We start from the raw sequence: 14,831 nt of genomic DNA on the forward strand, positions 1-14,831 counted from the left end.
TATTCCATTGATTTCAACAATGTAACTGTATTCTGAATACCATCTATTTAAATTGTAACTGTAACGGAATACAGTTACTCGTAATGTGTATTCTAAATACGTAACGCCGGTACATGTATTCCGTTACTCCCCAACACTGATGGTGTGTAATGATATCTTTGCACTTCACAACTGCCTTCCATTTTTTTAAGTATTTATATATATATATATATATATATATATATACATATATATATATATATATATATATTAATAATTTCTGTAATTTGGTCTTTGTCCTTGAATTGTCATATTTGTCATGCTCTTATTGTGTCTTTGTGTGTTGATGTCAATTTTATATATCTAAACAAACTGCTGCTGGAGAGCGACAAACTGTTTTTCGTTGTGTACTAGAATGACAATTAAACTCCTTCAGCCGGTTGCACCAGTCGAACGTAAGTTCTAACTTAGGCTACGATGGACGTAGATTGCCCCTACGTTCGACTTTACACTCTACTAAAAAAATTGCAGTTGCACCAAGCAGATAGTTCCAACGTAACGCTAAGTCCTAACTTAGATTTTACACCTCCAAACTAGTTGGTGTAAGTTCCATGTCATGCGATTAAGAGTCTGTATTAAAGACCGGTAAATACGTTAAAAAATAAAAACAAAAGATGGCTATTCGTTTCGAGCAATGGGAAGAGGAGTTTCAACGCGGGTTGCGTCGCGAACGGATTGTCCGTGACCGTGTAGATCCATTTAACGAGTACGACGATGTTGATTTATATACACGATTTTGGTTTCGCCAAGCCGAATTGGTAAGAATAACCAATCTTCTTGCCAACGACCTGCGACACAACACAAACCGAAATTGGGCTCTAAGTCCACAGATGCAAGTGTGTTTGGCTCTGAGATATTTTGCCACTGGTTCTTTTCAGAACCTGGTTGGTGACTCAGTCCATGTCCACAAGTCTACCGTCTGTAGAGTGGTCCGATCTGTAGCAGTGTCCCTGTGCAGGCATTTAGATACATACGTTCGATTCCCTGCACAGCCTGCCGAGCTGAACCATGTTCGCCAGCAGTTTTTTCAGATTGCAGGTTTCCCTAACGTGACAGGCTGTGTGGACGGGACGCACATCCGTATCAAGACCCCAACGATCCACGAACCAGATTATGTAAATAGAAAAGGATACCATTCAATTAACGCTCAGATCGTCTGTGACGCCGATCTGAAAATCACAAACTGCGTAATTAAATGGCCGGGATCGAAACATGATAGCTATATACTTCGCCACTCTCAGTTCGGGGAGGACTTTGAGGCAGGGAGACAACCTGGGAGGCTCCTCGGTGACTCTGGGTACCCCCTTAGGGATTGGTTGATGACACCCTATTTGTCACCGGTGAATCGCTGTCAGGAGCGCTACAATGTTGCACACATTCGGACGAGAAATGTGGTTGAGCGCTGCATAGGAGTACTAAAGAAGCGGTGGGCCTGTTTGCACAGAGGTGACTAAAACAATATGTATCTATTATGTACATGTAAGGAGTTACTTACTCTTCAGTTTGTATGGCAAGTCCACCTGTGTGTAGGGCTAAAAAACAGTAAACACTGAACAATAAGTAATGCATTCAATTACTAACAGGCATCAATATGGAGCCAGATAGGGCAGCTGTTGTGGCAGGTGCCTGCGTTGTTCTCCACAACATGGCAATGGAGTGGAAGGTGCCCCTGGAGGATGGACTGCAGGACCTCGATGGGGACCAAGACATACCGCTGCATAATGAGGCTGTACCAGCCGGGGCAGTAGCTACGCGGGAGTACCTCGCTACCACCTATTTCACCTGAAGGCTGTAATAAAAAATATATGTAGCCTCCTAAATTCTACTAAGCTGAGAGTTCTTGCAGTATAGGCTATAAGTCATACTAACACCACATTGATAGGTTAAGAGCAGCAGTTCATGAACAGACAATGTGCTCCACGTCAAGTTTTTTGTCCTACAGACATAAGCATAATACCTACAGCATCGTTGAATTTTCTAGTTTTAAAATATATACAGTGTGAAACTAACACATAAATAAGCACTTTGTAAGAAGAATAGAACTAATACCTTACACATTTGAGCCTCTGAGTGAGATTTGAGCTCCTGATGGCCCACCCATTAGCAAATGACAGCTATTCATATGACACGAGAATGGTAATTCAGTGATCACTATTGGTTCATTATGTGTCAAGAAAACCTGTATGGGGAACCCTTTGAAATGAAACCAAAACATGAACAGATTAATCAGTTAACTCATTTATTCATTCTTAAACTAAAGCTCTGCAAAAGTCTGGTAGCCATGGACATGCAACTCCTCCTGTAATTTCAAAATTTCTAGATGTAATTTCTGCTTCTCCAATATCAATTTTTCTTTCTCGACCTTAATTTTTTCGGTCTCCTGCTTGCTTTTCTCAATTTCCACTTTGAGAAGTTCCTGCCTAAGGAGGTCGATGTCCGTCACTGCTCTCCTTAAACGTTTAGGTGGTGGTGGTGGTGTTGGCAGGCTTTCCGGGGTGTTGGACACAGTGTCCTCCATGCGCATCAAGGGTGCTGTGTCCTCCTCACTCATGTTGGACGACGTGGTGTCCTCCTGGCCAGCAGTGGCTTCATTGTCCTGCTGGTTCATCAGTGGCACCATGCCACTCTCGACACCACCTCCAGCAATTCCCCTTAAACATGGGGAGTTTTCCCCAATTATATCTAACACCATAGAGGAATATGGTCCCATGTCTCCTCTTGCGCCACCCCCAGTTGGCACCGTCTTCGGGAAGTCCTCCGCCACCTGCATCTTGAGGTCGCTCCATTTCTTCCGTACATCTCTGACCTCCCTCAACTCCACCCCTTTAGCATTAATTGCTTCCGTTATGTCTTCCCATGTCTCATTTTTTTTTTGTGTGTAATGAAATTGTTCAATTTCGATTCCAACATTATTTTGTACTCACTGTATTTCCCTATTAGTATAACAATTTCTTCATGGGTGAAGTTTTTTTTTGCGTTGGCGCCGCTCAGACATGGTCAGGCCTGAAACACATGAAAACAAAGCATTATTACTAGCTCATTCTAGACTTACGTTTCCTACAACAGACAAAACTTGGACCACTTCCATACACTTCAATCCATGAGCAAACGGCTCCAGAAGGGGCGTGTAACTACCACTGGGTGCTGAGCATGTGTATTGAATTAACTCATTTTGTGGGTTTAGATAAATCAAGCCCTCCTCCACACAATGTTGCAAAAATACATTGGTTTGTCATTAGTAAACTGAGACTATAGCAAATATAGTTTAGCCTGTATCACGAAGGGAAACCCTACGTAAGTATAAGGTACAGCTGCAAAGTTTTAACAGCTTAATGGCACATAGCCGTTCTGATATCTCCTCAAAACATCATTGTTAGTAACAATAGATAATTATCTTTGGACAAATGCATTTGTCAAGAAACATTCATGACGTTAAATCAGACAGGCTACACACATCACGTCATGTTTTTATCCTCGTAGCAAGCGACAAGACTATTAGCTAGTGCTAACGTGATGCTGTCGATCTGACATAGCTAGCTAGTAAATGTTAGACTTCAGAAACAATGTAAACATATGATATTAACAAAAACGGCAGCAATGAGAAGTAGAACAGACTACAGGTTAACATTAAGGGGTTAACATTAAGTTCAGTTGCTGATTCAATAGTGTGAAACTTACTTACCTAGGACAGATGTTTTATTCCGTATCAGGGTATCTGGTTGTGAGGTCGACTGGTCTGCTTGGTAGTTAATTCAGTTCATTCGGTTAAAACATTCTTCACGTGAAAATATTTGCTGAACAACTCAACTTACCTCCTCGAGGGATAAAACATTTAAAAAAACAATTCCACCCCAGCTACTACAAACCATAACGTGTGTGAACAATGGCTAACTCAGACAAAAACTCACGACACACAACGAATACATACAAAGCAGCAATAAGATAGCCTGGTGACACCAGCCTATTAAAGACGGAATGAAATGGAGTCACAGGCTGGTAATGGCCAGGCTAGCAATAAGATGCAATTTATTATAAAATCCGCCATCAAATAGCTTAACCTCACGCATATACCGCCCTAGGGTGGCCAGGCAGTCATGTCAATTTAGAGAATAAATGTCGGTTGAACTGTTTTACCCTCTCATTTTCGGGTGCTAAACGCGTCTTAACTCGCCGGTACTTCCTGTTTACATTGTTATCTGTAATAATGATTGGCTTGAAATTGTCTTAACGTCATTAAGTGCGACACTGGTACACTTTACGAAGTACTAGTTAAGTTAAGACTTAAGTTACGGTGGTGCAACCCAAATTTAGAAAACCTTTAGTTTGAAACTAGCTATGTCGAACGTAGGGTTAAGGAGAACTTTACGCCCTAACTTACGATCCACCTTACGTTCGACTGGTGCAACCGGCTGCTTGAATCCTTAAGTACAACTATTCAGTGTGTTCAATCAACTCAACCTACTGCAAAAGGGCATTTTTAAGCTCTAGAGTTTTGGCCTAAGGTTCCCTACTCCCAGATCCAGCATGACCCTCTGAATGAAGTCGAACGTGTTCTTCAATCTTTTTGGATAGTCCAAATGTAGGTTGTAGATAAGCAGGGTTGCCAGGTCTGTGTGACAAAACCAGCCCAATGACCAATCAAAACCAGCCCAAAACCAGCCCAATGGCCAATACAACCAGCCCAAAAACCAGCCCATTATTGTTCCTTCAAAATGTTTTGCGCGCTCTGCGCGCACAGACTGTGTTAACGTCACAGCTAGATAGATAGTAGTATATCAGCTAGACATAGATACCGTAAATCCTCCAATTGTGGCCGGGATTCAATTAGAAGCCGGGCTTCAGATAGTAGCCGGGGTCGTGGTCCATACGAACAAATAAAGGCCGGGACCCGAATACAAGCCGGGGGTAAAATAAAGTAGCCTATTACTGTAGCCTACCAGCATCAGTCCTTCGGCTCAAAGTAGGCATCACAATTTAATTGAATGCATTTCACAAATAGATGTTCTCCTCATGTTTAATATTATAATATGTAATATTGTTGGCTAATTTCATGGGCTGTTTGCAATAAAAAAAAGAAATTTCCCCACGTAGGACTACTAGGCGAATGTTTAGCCTAAATGCACGTATCGTATAGCCTACTGTTGTTTATCTGTAACGTTTCAGTTGGCTAGGTTACTTTTTCCAGAAGGTATCATAAAACAGTTGTAGACTTACGTAACTTTGATATTAAATTCAAAGAGATGGTGTATGCTGATTGATTGCTGAAGAACATTCGGGAGAAAAAGCAGCAAAGAAGTTTGACATTGACCCGAGACGAATGCGATAGGCTACGACTAGCAGGTGGAGGTAGAAAGAAAGTTAGGCTGGATATCAAACCAGGTCGTTGAATACATTTTTTCAGTCCGCGATAAGCATAATAGAGTGTCTAGAAAAATGATTAAAATCAAGGCTTTGGGAATCTTTTTCTCCGTGACTGACAGTGGAGACCATAACTCCGATGTTTATTTTTTACGTTGACACACCGCACCTAAAGCGCTACGCGATGTGCAGGAAGTGTTGAACGCATATGCAATGAATTAGATTAGCCTACTGCAATTATTTAAATAATACAATTCTATAACAGAAGATAAGTAAGAAATAAAGGCCTGCCCATAATACAAGCCTGCCCCAAATAAAGGCCGGAGCGCTGTGCAGCCTAAGTAAACAAAAGCCCCGGCCACAATTGGAGGATTTACAGTAGTAGTATATGAGCTATCAGCTATGACAGCTAGATAGATAGTAGATATCTATTTTTTTTAGCGGTGGGTCTGGGAGTCTCGTGGCAGAGTGAGAGCATGGTGCTTGTGTGTATGTGGGCGTGTCCCACGTCGCGTCACATGCCCCATGTGTGTACGTGCTGATCTGAAGTTTGGTAGGATTTGGGTATAAATAAATCATTTGATTTAAAATATGGATTTGTATTCATATAATTTGCATGCAAAATAGGTCTTCGCGAACCAGCGGACAGAGAATTTAACCCGCGGCAACACTTCAAAAGAAGCCCAATTCCGCGGTAAAACCGCGTACCTGGCAACACTGTAGATAAGTCCAAAAGTCGAGCAAATAGCTTCAGCATGATTTTGAAGGTCATCCATTACGATGTTACCTTCCAGTATGATGGAAATGCTTGAAAGCGCCAGGTGCAAGGCATTTTGACTTGGCTGTTGGCTGTCTTCGGGTATGACGGTCAATACCCCAACAGGAATCTCTGTGAAATCCGTGATGGAATCTGAATCCTGCAGACAAAAGGAAAGTTATAAATAGGAGTTTATCCTTGCTGTTGAAAAGGCCTATATGACTTAACAGTGTAAAAAAACCTTATCCGATTTTATTTTATACTTACAAAAAAAACTTTGAAAAAATCACTCCCATCATCCCCAAGAAAAACGGCAAGAGAGCGTAGGACAGCTGTCCGCTTCGCCACAACATCATGGGTCTGCAAATGAGGGGTAAACCAATCAAGAAAAGAAACGGAAAACAATTAGGGAAAAGCACATGGGCACTGATAATATATAGCTTTTTTTATCAATAAACCCTATTACAAAAAAAAACACAGTAATTTGATGTGCTGAATAGTTGGTGTTTTACTGTCTTGTTTAGCTTGCTTGTCTTTGCCATGGGGCCAATTGTTTTGCAAAGATTTATTTTTTTAAAAGAGGAAACATATTACACAGCACAACAACTATATGCTTTCAATAGTTTTAAAGTTCATGTTTGGAATTTGTTGATGATGACATAGAAAAAACAACACACCTTAACCTTAAAGAGAAAGTTTCTTCAGAAAGACTTCTGATAAAGAGGGAACTGGGCCGCCATCGTAAAAAGTAAAGACTTTCACCATTCCTTAAATTGCTTACCTTTATTTCAGCTTGAGCAAGGAGCTCTGTAAGTGTCCTGCCAATTACACCCTTCTTCGACTTAAAGATTTCAAGAAGTCGAGGGATGTGACGGTCCAAGGACTCAAAAAAGTCCCGTTCAAGGTCTTTACTCGCCACCCTTGTGAACTCTGCAAAAACCTTTAAGAAGAGAACACAAAACAAACACAGCATAACATTAAGTTGACCACAATATTTTGATAGAGACAACATGCTTATCTGATCTGTATGTTTTATTTTACAGAAATTGAATACATCTATTAATATACCTGCTGTCTTCTGAAAAGACGCTCCAACATGCGTTTCACCGGGGGCTGCTCTTCAACAAACTCTTTGCGTCTCAGTGAGAAGGTCTGGTTGCTCAGCTGCTTCACAGGTGCTGCATCTGGTGTCCTGTTCCTCATCTCATCCTCAAGCATCTGTCTGTTGTTTTCTAATGTGGATGCATCCTGGCCCGGTGGAAAATTTGGCAGTAAATTTGTCTCACTCCTCTTTGTTTTTTTAAGGCTTTTTGCAGGTGGTCACCATCTGGATTCTGTCGCGTTCTTTTGTTACCGTTGACCGACACATCAGCCATTCCACACCTGTGTAGCTTTGAACGGAGATTTCCCATCTTAAATGTTATACTGTTCTTCCACCCATGGCATCCTGTGTTTGACCCTGGCTCAGCAAGACAAGGATGCTTGGCGATGAGTCCTTTTGCAACATCGCTAAAGTGTTCATCTTGTGGATACGCAGAATACCTGTACATCTCCTCAGCCAGCTTCTGCAGAATGTCGTGCTTCATGTCACGTGACATGCGTTATCCCTCTCTCAAATAAATAAGGTTTCCCTGTCTCAGTCTATATTCTTTATCTACGGAGAAATTAGGCACATCAAATGAAGTAGGCCACTGTTCACGTAATTTCTCTTCAGTGTGCGTCAATAATTCTGAGTCAGATGAACTGAAGGAAGACAATGTAAAAACAACACTTTCCAGGGAGATTATCTTCACAGTTGCTCTATTAGGCAACTCACTTACAGTACATCTGTGAGATTGCAAAAAGCATTGAAATCTGGATCTTCATAGTGAAGAATGAAGTCAAACTGCAGATTCAGTGTGTTTTTCATTTCCCTTTTAAGATCTTCCAAATTTTGAGGTCTTTCTTGGAGAGTGACTTTTCGAATGTCATTTTCATTGACTATAACCCTCAGTAGCTGGGACTGCTCCATGTTTCTGAGAGAATAAAAACAAATGACATTAGCACAAAATATAGTGTTTCAGAGTAACAAATGGTTTGCCCTTCACTATGTAAACAGACAATGGAAAGACATCATTCAAGTCTTTTAGTTCAGTTACAAGCAAACTTGCACTACTTTTGCAGACTTCAAAAGGCTGCATCTGATTTAATGATTTAATCTGGTTAATAATGTTCTTACGCCAGTTTAACATCGTGTTATTGGTTCAACTGATTTAGTAGGCAACTCTGTTTGCCAGCGAGTTTAACAAACTTTTACACTATGGGTTTGACAAAATGAAACGGGCTTTCTCCTGGCAACAACCGGTTTATCTTTAGAAATGATATGATCATTCAAACTTTAAAAGTTGACGTCCTCGGAAATTAAATTTCAAAGTTGAACAGATACGAGGCTTCGGCCCACCACCTTATTGACTCGGTTAGTTGTGTATGTGCAACACGAATGTTGGCAGAGTATTGTAGGTCTTAACTGCAGCTATCTAGACCATTATTGTTAGGTTATTGCTAACGCTTAGACCAAAAATCCATTGCAACACATAGTAGCTAGTTAGCCTCGCTGCTAATAAGTATAATGTGAGCATGCATATCTCACAGATATTGACAGCGCATTCATTTTGAAAGAGGAACAGAGAAACGCGATTAAGGCATTTGTCGATAGAAAATATGTTTTTGCCGTCCTTCCTACGGGATCCGGTAAGTAAGTTGAATGTATCACATACTACGTTGCTCTGATTGGTTCTAGGTATCCAATTGAGCGAAGAGGCATTTTCTTTCCTGGTTCGTTGAAACACGCCCCATAATCACAGCTCAATGGAGCAGTATCAGACTCATATTCTGACTAGAATTATGAGTATGACATCGTCTATGGAGGATTATCGGGCCAAAACTAAATAAATATATAACTAAATAAATGAATGGTTAAATACATATATAATTAGATAACAAAATGAACTAGAATGCGTTTCGTGAACGAACTGCGAGAGTGTGCTTGCTCTGTGACAGAGAGAACAAGTGCCTATGAATTAACATGTATTTACATCTACTCAATCAGTGTAGTGGGGCCTTCTTCCAATATATTTTAGCAAGCAACCAAGCTCAACCATTATATTTTGGCACCACTGACGTTTAGACATATGAGGGTATCTCAGAGTTTCGTTATACTGACTTACTTAGCTAAGTGAATTGTTGAAATTGCTATCTTGGTAAAAGGAAACATCTCTGCAACAATATTGGAATGAATGCGGTTACATAGCCAGCTTTACTTAAAGTTTATTGTAAGATAGGCCTATATGTTAGACTTAATGCAGTTAGAGTTAGACTGTAGGTCTAGTATCAAACGCAAGCAACACTTTTACTGTATAGCTAGAGAGCACGTGTATCACATTGGTTTATAGTCTGTCAAATTAGTTCTAGTTATTGGTGTTCGTTGGCATAAAAAGTTAGTCTTCTCTTATAAGCCTATAGTACATCTGATTAGAGCTAGCAACCATGAAAAACCTCTTCTGAAACTAAGAAGGATAACTATGACTAAATGTGACTAAAACTAATATGCATTTTTGTCTTAAGACTGAATCTAAAATAGCTGCCAAAATTAATACATCTCAGTGTTCATTTTGGCAGCTATTTTAGATTCAGCAGCTATTTTAGATTCAGTGCATATTAGTTTTAGTCACATTTAGTCATAGTTATCCTTCTTAGTTTCAGTCTAGTTTTCGAAAACTGAGCACACTACAACAGCTACGCTGTGTCTAGGTACATCCTCAAACGTTTTTCAGTTAACCTAATGATTCAAGGTCTCTCATGAATCATTACTCCCAGGACACGGGTTAATGTTAACTCACGCTATCGGCCACAACAAGTTAACCATTCTTTCAGTATAAGCAACTTTTGCATAGCCCCGCACAGCTAGGATAGCTCACGTTACCGTAGTAGGAATACAAGCCTTAGCTCACTATATCCACACAACTAAATTCATGAATTACTTCACAGGTTTACTTAACAACTTGAATTAAGGAAAATGATCCCCCGTTACGGCTAGCTGAAACTGCCAGTGGATACTCCCGTTACGTAGTGTTAGTTAGCCTTTAGCCCCGTACTCAGATTTTACAGCTGCTTAACACAGCTAGGATAGCTCTGCTTAACACAGCTAACGTTACCGTAATGGGAATACAAGCCTTAGCTCACTATATCCACACAACTAAATTCATGAATTACTTCAAAGGTTTACTTCACAACTTGAATTAAGGAAAATGGCGTCTCCAACGTTAACGTAACGTTAATTTATATGTTAGCTGCTACGGCTAACTATCAGTTTCCATTAAAATTTCAGTCAGTACACTGAAAATGCTGCCATTCAACTCACCTTAACGAAGTGGAAATACGGTAGCTAGGTTAGAAACTGTAGTTACTCTTATTCTTTCTCAAAGTTGAATTGAGAGGGACAGAGAAATACGGTTCCTCTTATTCTTTTTCAAAGTTGAATTGAGAGGGACAGAGAAAATGCGGTTCCTTGGATTTGGCGGAGGTGTCAGTGAGAAGCACAGCTGCAAGCCAGTTTAATGACCCTATTATGATGTCATAATGGCAGAGAGCTCTGCCATGCAAGTCTATGGAGAAAAAAGGGGATGAAAAAGAGGAATAAAAAAGGAGTGGCAAGGGGTACCGCCACGAAAAGTCATAGCAGCTTGCACCGGATCGGGCCGGACGTTTTGGTGTTTGAATGGCGTCTCTAGCTCAATCGGGCGAGGAGTAGTTAGCTGCAAGAAAAACGAAACGTACGGAATAAACTAGAATGCGTTTCGTGAACGAACTGCGAGAGTGTGCTTGCTCTGTTGCGGCCATGACCGAGAGAACAAGTGCCTTGGAATTGGGGCAGGTGTCAGCTCTCCAGCTCTCCCTGCTGGATGAGCATGCACAAATGAGTATGCACAAATGAGTATGCATGAGTGAGTATGCATGAGTGAGTAAACATGAGTGAGTATGCACGAGTGAGTATGCATGAGTGAGTAAACATGAGTGAGTATGCATGAGTGAGTATGCATGAGTGAGTAAACATGAGTGAGTACGCATGAGTGAGTAAACATGAGTGAGTATGCAAGAGTAAGTATGCATGAGTGAGTATGCATGAGTGAGTATGCACGAGTGAGTATGCATGAGTGAGTATGCACGAGTGAGTAAACATGAGTGAGTATGCATGAGTGAGTAGAGCCCTGGTATGGAAGGTGTCTCTTAATATTCCTAGTTATACAGTTGAATGGAGAGGGACAGAGAGAGAAGAGGAACCGTGCGCAGGTGTCAGTGAGAGTTGTCAGTGAATCACAGGTGCAAGCCAGTTTAATGAGCCTATTATGATGTCATAATGCCTCAAAGTTCTGCCATGCAAGTCTATGGAGAAAAAAGGTGATGGAAAAAGAGGAATAAAAAAAGGAGTGGCAAGGACTACCGCCACAAAAAGTCATAGCAGCTTGCACCGGATCGGGCCGGACGTTTTGGTGTTTGAACGGCGTCTCTATCTCAATCGGGCGAGGAGTAGTTAGCTGCAAGAAAAACTACTAGAATAAAAAAAATAGTAAAAAACGAAGAACAATAGTGTGCTTCCCTTCGGGCAAGCACACTAATAAACTAGAATGCGTTTCGTGAACGAACTGCGAGAGTGTGCTTGCTCTGTGACAGAGAGAACAAGTGCCTATGAATTAACATGTATTTACATCTACTCAATCAGTGTATTGGGGCCTTCTTCCAATATATTTTAGAAAGAAACCAAGCTCAACCATTATTTTTTGGCTCCACTGACGTTTAGACATATGAGGGCATCTCAGAGTTTCGTTATACTGACTTACTGAGCTAAGTTAATTGTTGAAATTGCTATCTTGGTAAAAGGAAACATCTCTGCAACAATATTGGAAAGAATGCGGTTACATAGCCAGCTTTACTTAAAGTTTATTGTAAGATAGGCCTTTATGTTAGACTTAATGCAGTTAGAGTTAGACTGTAGGTCTAGTATCAAACGTAAGCAACACTTTTACTGTATAGATAGAGAGCACGTGTATCACATTGGTTTATAGTCTGTCAAATTAGTTCTAGTTATTGGTGTTCGTTGGCATAAAAAGTTAGTCTTCTCTTATAAGCCTAGGTAGTACATCTGATTAGAGCTAGCAACCATGAATTGCAGATTAAGGGGTCCCCTATCTCAGTGTTCATTTTGGCAGCTATTTTTAGATTCAGTCTTAAGACAAAAATGCATATTAGTTTTAGTCACATTTAGTCATAGTTATCCTTCTTAGTTTCAGTCTAGTTTTCGAAAACTCATTACAATTTAGTCTAGTTTTAGGCACATTTAAAATTCCATATTATGTAGTAACCTGACCAAAGACACGGACAACGGAGAACGATGTATCAACATGTAGCTTTATGTAGAATCTTAGAAGTGTCGCCATACAGAGTAGCCACAGGTCTTTTTACTCGTGCATTCACAGAACAAAGGAAATGCATAATGCCAGTGTCACTTTATAGTAGAGCCCCGCCTGGTGGTACAACAGAGAACTACTATCTTAAACATTACAACAGTTTTAGTCACATTTAGTCATAGTTATCCTTCTTAGTTTCAGTCTAGTTTTCGAAAACTCATTACAATTTAGTCTAGTTTTAGGCACATTTAAAATTCCATATTATAGCTACATTAAACTCCTTCCCTTCCCTTCTCAGGCCCAGGGACCTCCTGTGTTGTGTCAACTGCATAGTAGTCTAGCTTGCAGTACTTAAATTGTGGATGCAATGGATTGGATTAGTGGATTAGTCTCCAAGATACAGATCTCATGCCTACAGCTGAATTCGAATTTGTTTGTAATAAATAATCGAATGTGATGATGAAGTACGGTACGCAGCGTCTTAACTGAAGCTCAACTCAACTATTCCAGCAGCTAGCTTGCCGCTAACGCTAACGCTAACTGAAAACACATCGGAACACATAGTGGCTAGCTAGGTAGCTAGCTGCTAATAAGTAACATATATAAGTAACACATCAGAAGTAATGAATCAAGTGTACTGATATTAAATGTACTACTAACATGCCATTCTTAAATTAAAGCCAGTGACATGATGGTTAACGATTAACGAGTTAACGATGGATACCGACAATTAGCATACCTAGCTAGGTAGCATTACCATTGGATTTCAATGGCAGTTATGCTAGCTCTGGCTATCCAGTCAAAGGAGCCTTGTTTCTGGACACGTATCACTTGACGAGCGGGGACAATACAGCCATCTGGAAAGTTTAAAATGATACTAAACGAAGGGAAATCTACTGTAAGGAGATATTTCTGCTCAGTAGATTCTAATTAGGCTGGTGGATATGTCCAATGTAAGAAGTGTGAAGTTTTAATGAAATATGATTGATGCAACTGTCGTTCTCCACAACAACTTGGATTAACCTGGATGGCTGTAGTTTCAGAACGAACGTCAATGGTAAGACTTGTCGGTTGTGCCTCTGTTGGTGTCTCGTAAAAGGTGAGTTTTATTAAAGCATAGCGTGTGTATTGTGTAGCTATTTCATTCCGAGATGGCATGGGAGTAAAATACTCCGCTCTGCTGCTGGTATACAGACAGCCGGAAAGGTTAACAAACGGAATGAAATAGCTACACATTACACACGCTATGCCTTAATAAAACCCACGTTACTCACATACTGGTTAACACTGTTAGAGCGGGTGTATAAACTGTACCTGAAACTGTTGCCACTTGCCACTACATTCGTTTTAATATTTTGCACTCTATCTAACCACTTATGGCATAGAGAGCTTCGCCTTCTTCTATCTCAACTGATCTAATTTCAGTTGGCTAGAGCGTGTGACGTCACAATGGCTCAACCTTCCACCATGTTAGTCAATGAGAGAAAAAGGGGATGAAAAAGAGGGATAAAAAAGGAGTGGCAAGGGGTACCGCCACGAAAAGTCATAGCAGCTTGCACCGGATCGGGCCGGACGTTTTGGTGTTTGAATGGCGTCTCTAGCTCAATCGGGCGAGGAGTAGTTAGCTGCAAGAAAAACGTACGGAATAAATAAATAAATAAATAAAGAAAACTTGACGATAACAATACTGTGCTTCCCTTCGGGCAAGCACACTAACTAGAATGCGTTTCGTGAACGAACTGCGAGAGTGTGCTTGCTCTGTTGCGGCCATGACCGAGAGAACAAGTGCCTTGGAATTGGGGCAGGTGTCAGCTCTCCAGCTCTCCCTGCTGGATGAGCATGCACAAATGAGTATGCACAAATGAGTATGCATGAGTGAGTATGCATGAGTGAGTATGCATGAGTGATTAAACATGAGTGAGTATGCACGAGTGAGTATGCACGAGTGAGTAAACATGAGTGAGTATGCATGAGTGAGTATGCATGAGTGAGTACGCATGAGTGAGTAAACATGAGTGAGTAAACATGAGTGAGTATGCATGAGTAAGTATGCATGAGTGAGTATGCACGAGTGAGTATGCACGAGTGAGTTAACATGAGTGAGTATGCATGAGTGAGTAGAGCCCTGGTATGGAAGGTGTCTCTTAATATTCCTAGTTATACAGTTGAATGGAGAGGGACAGAGAGAGAAGAGGAACCGTGCGCAGGTGTCAGTGAGAGTTGTCAGTGAATCA

This window comes from Sprattus sprattus (assembly GCF_963457725.1).
Source record: "Sprattus sprattus genome assembly, chromosome: 1".
Taxonomy (NCBI): domain Eukaryota; kingdom Metazoa; phylum Chordata; class Actinopteri; order Clupeiformes; family Clupeidae; genus Sprattus; species Sprattus sprattus.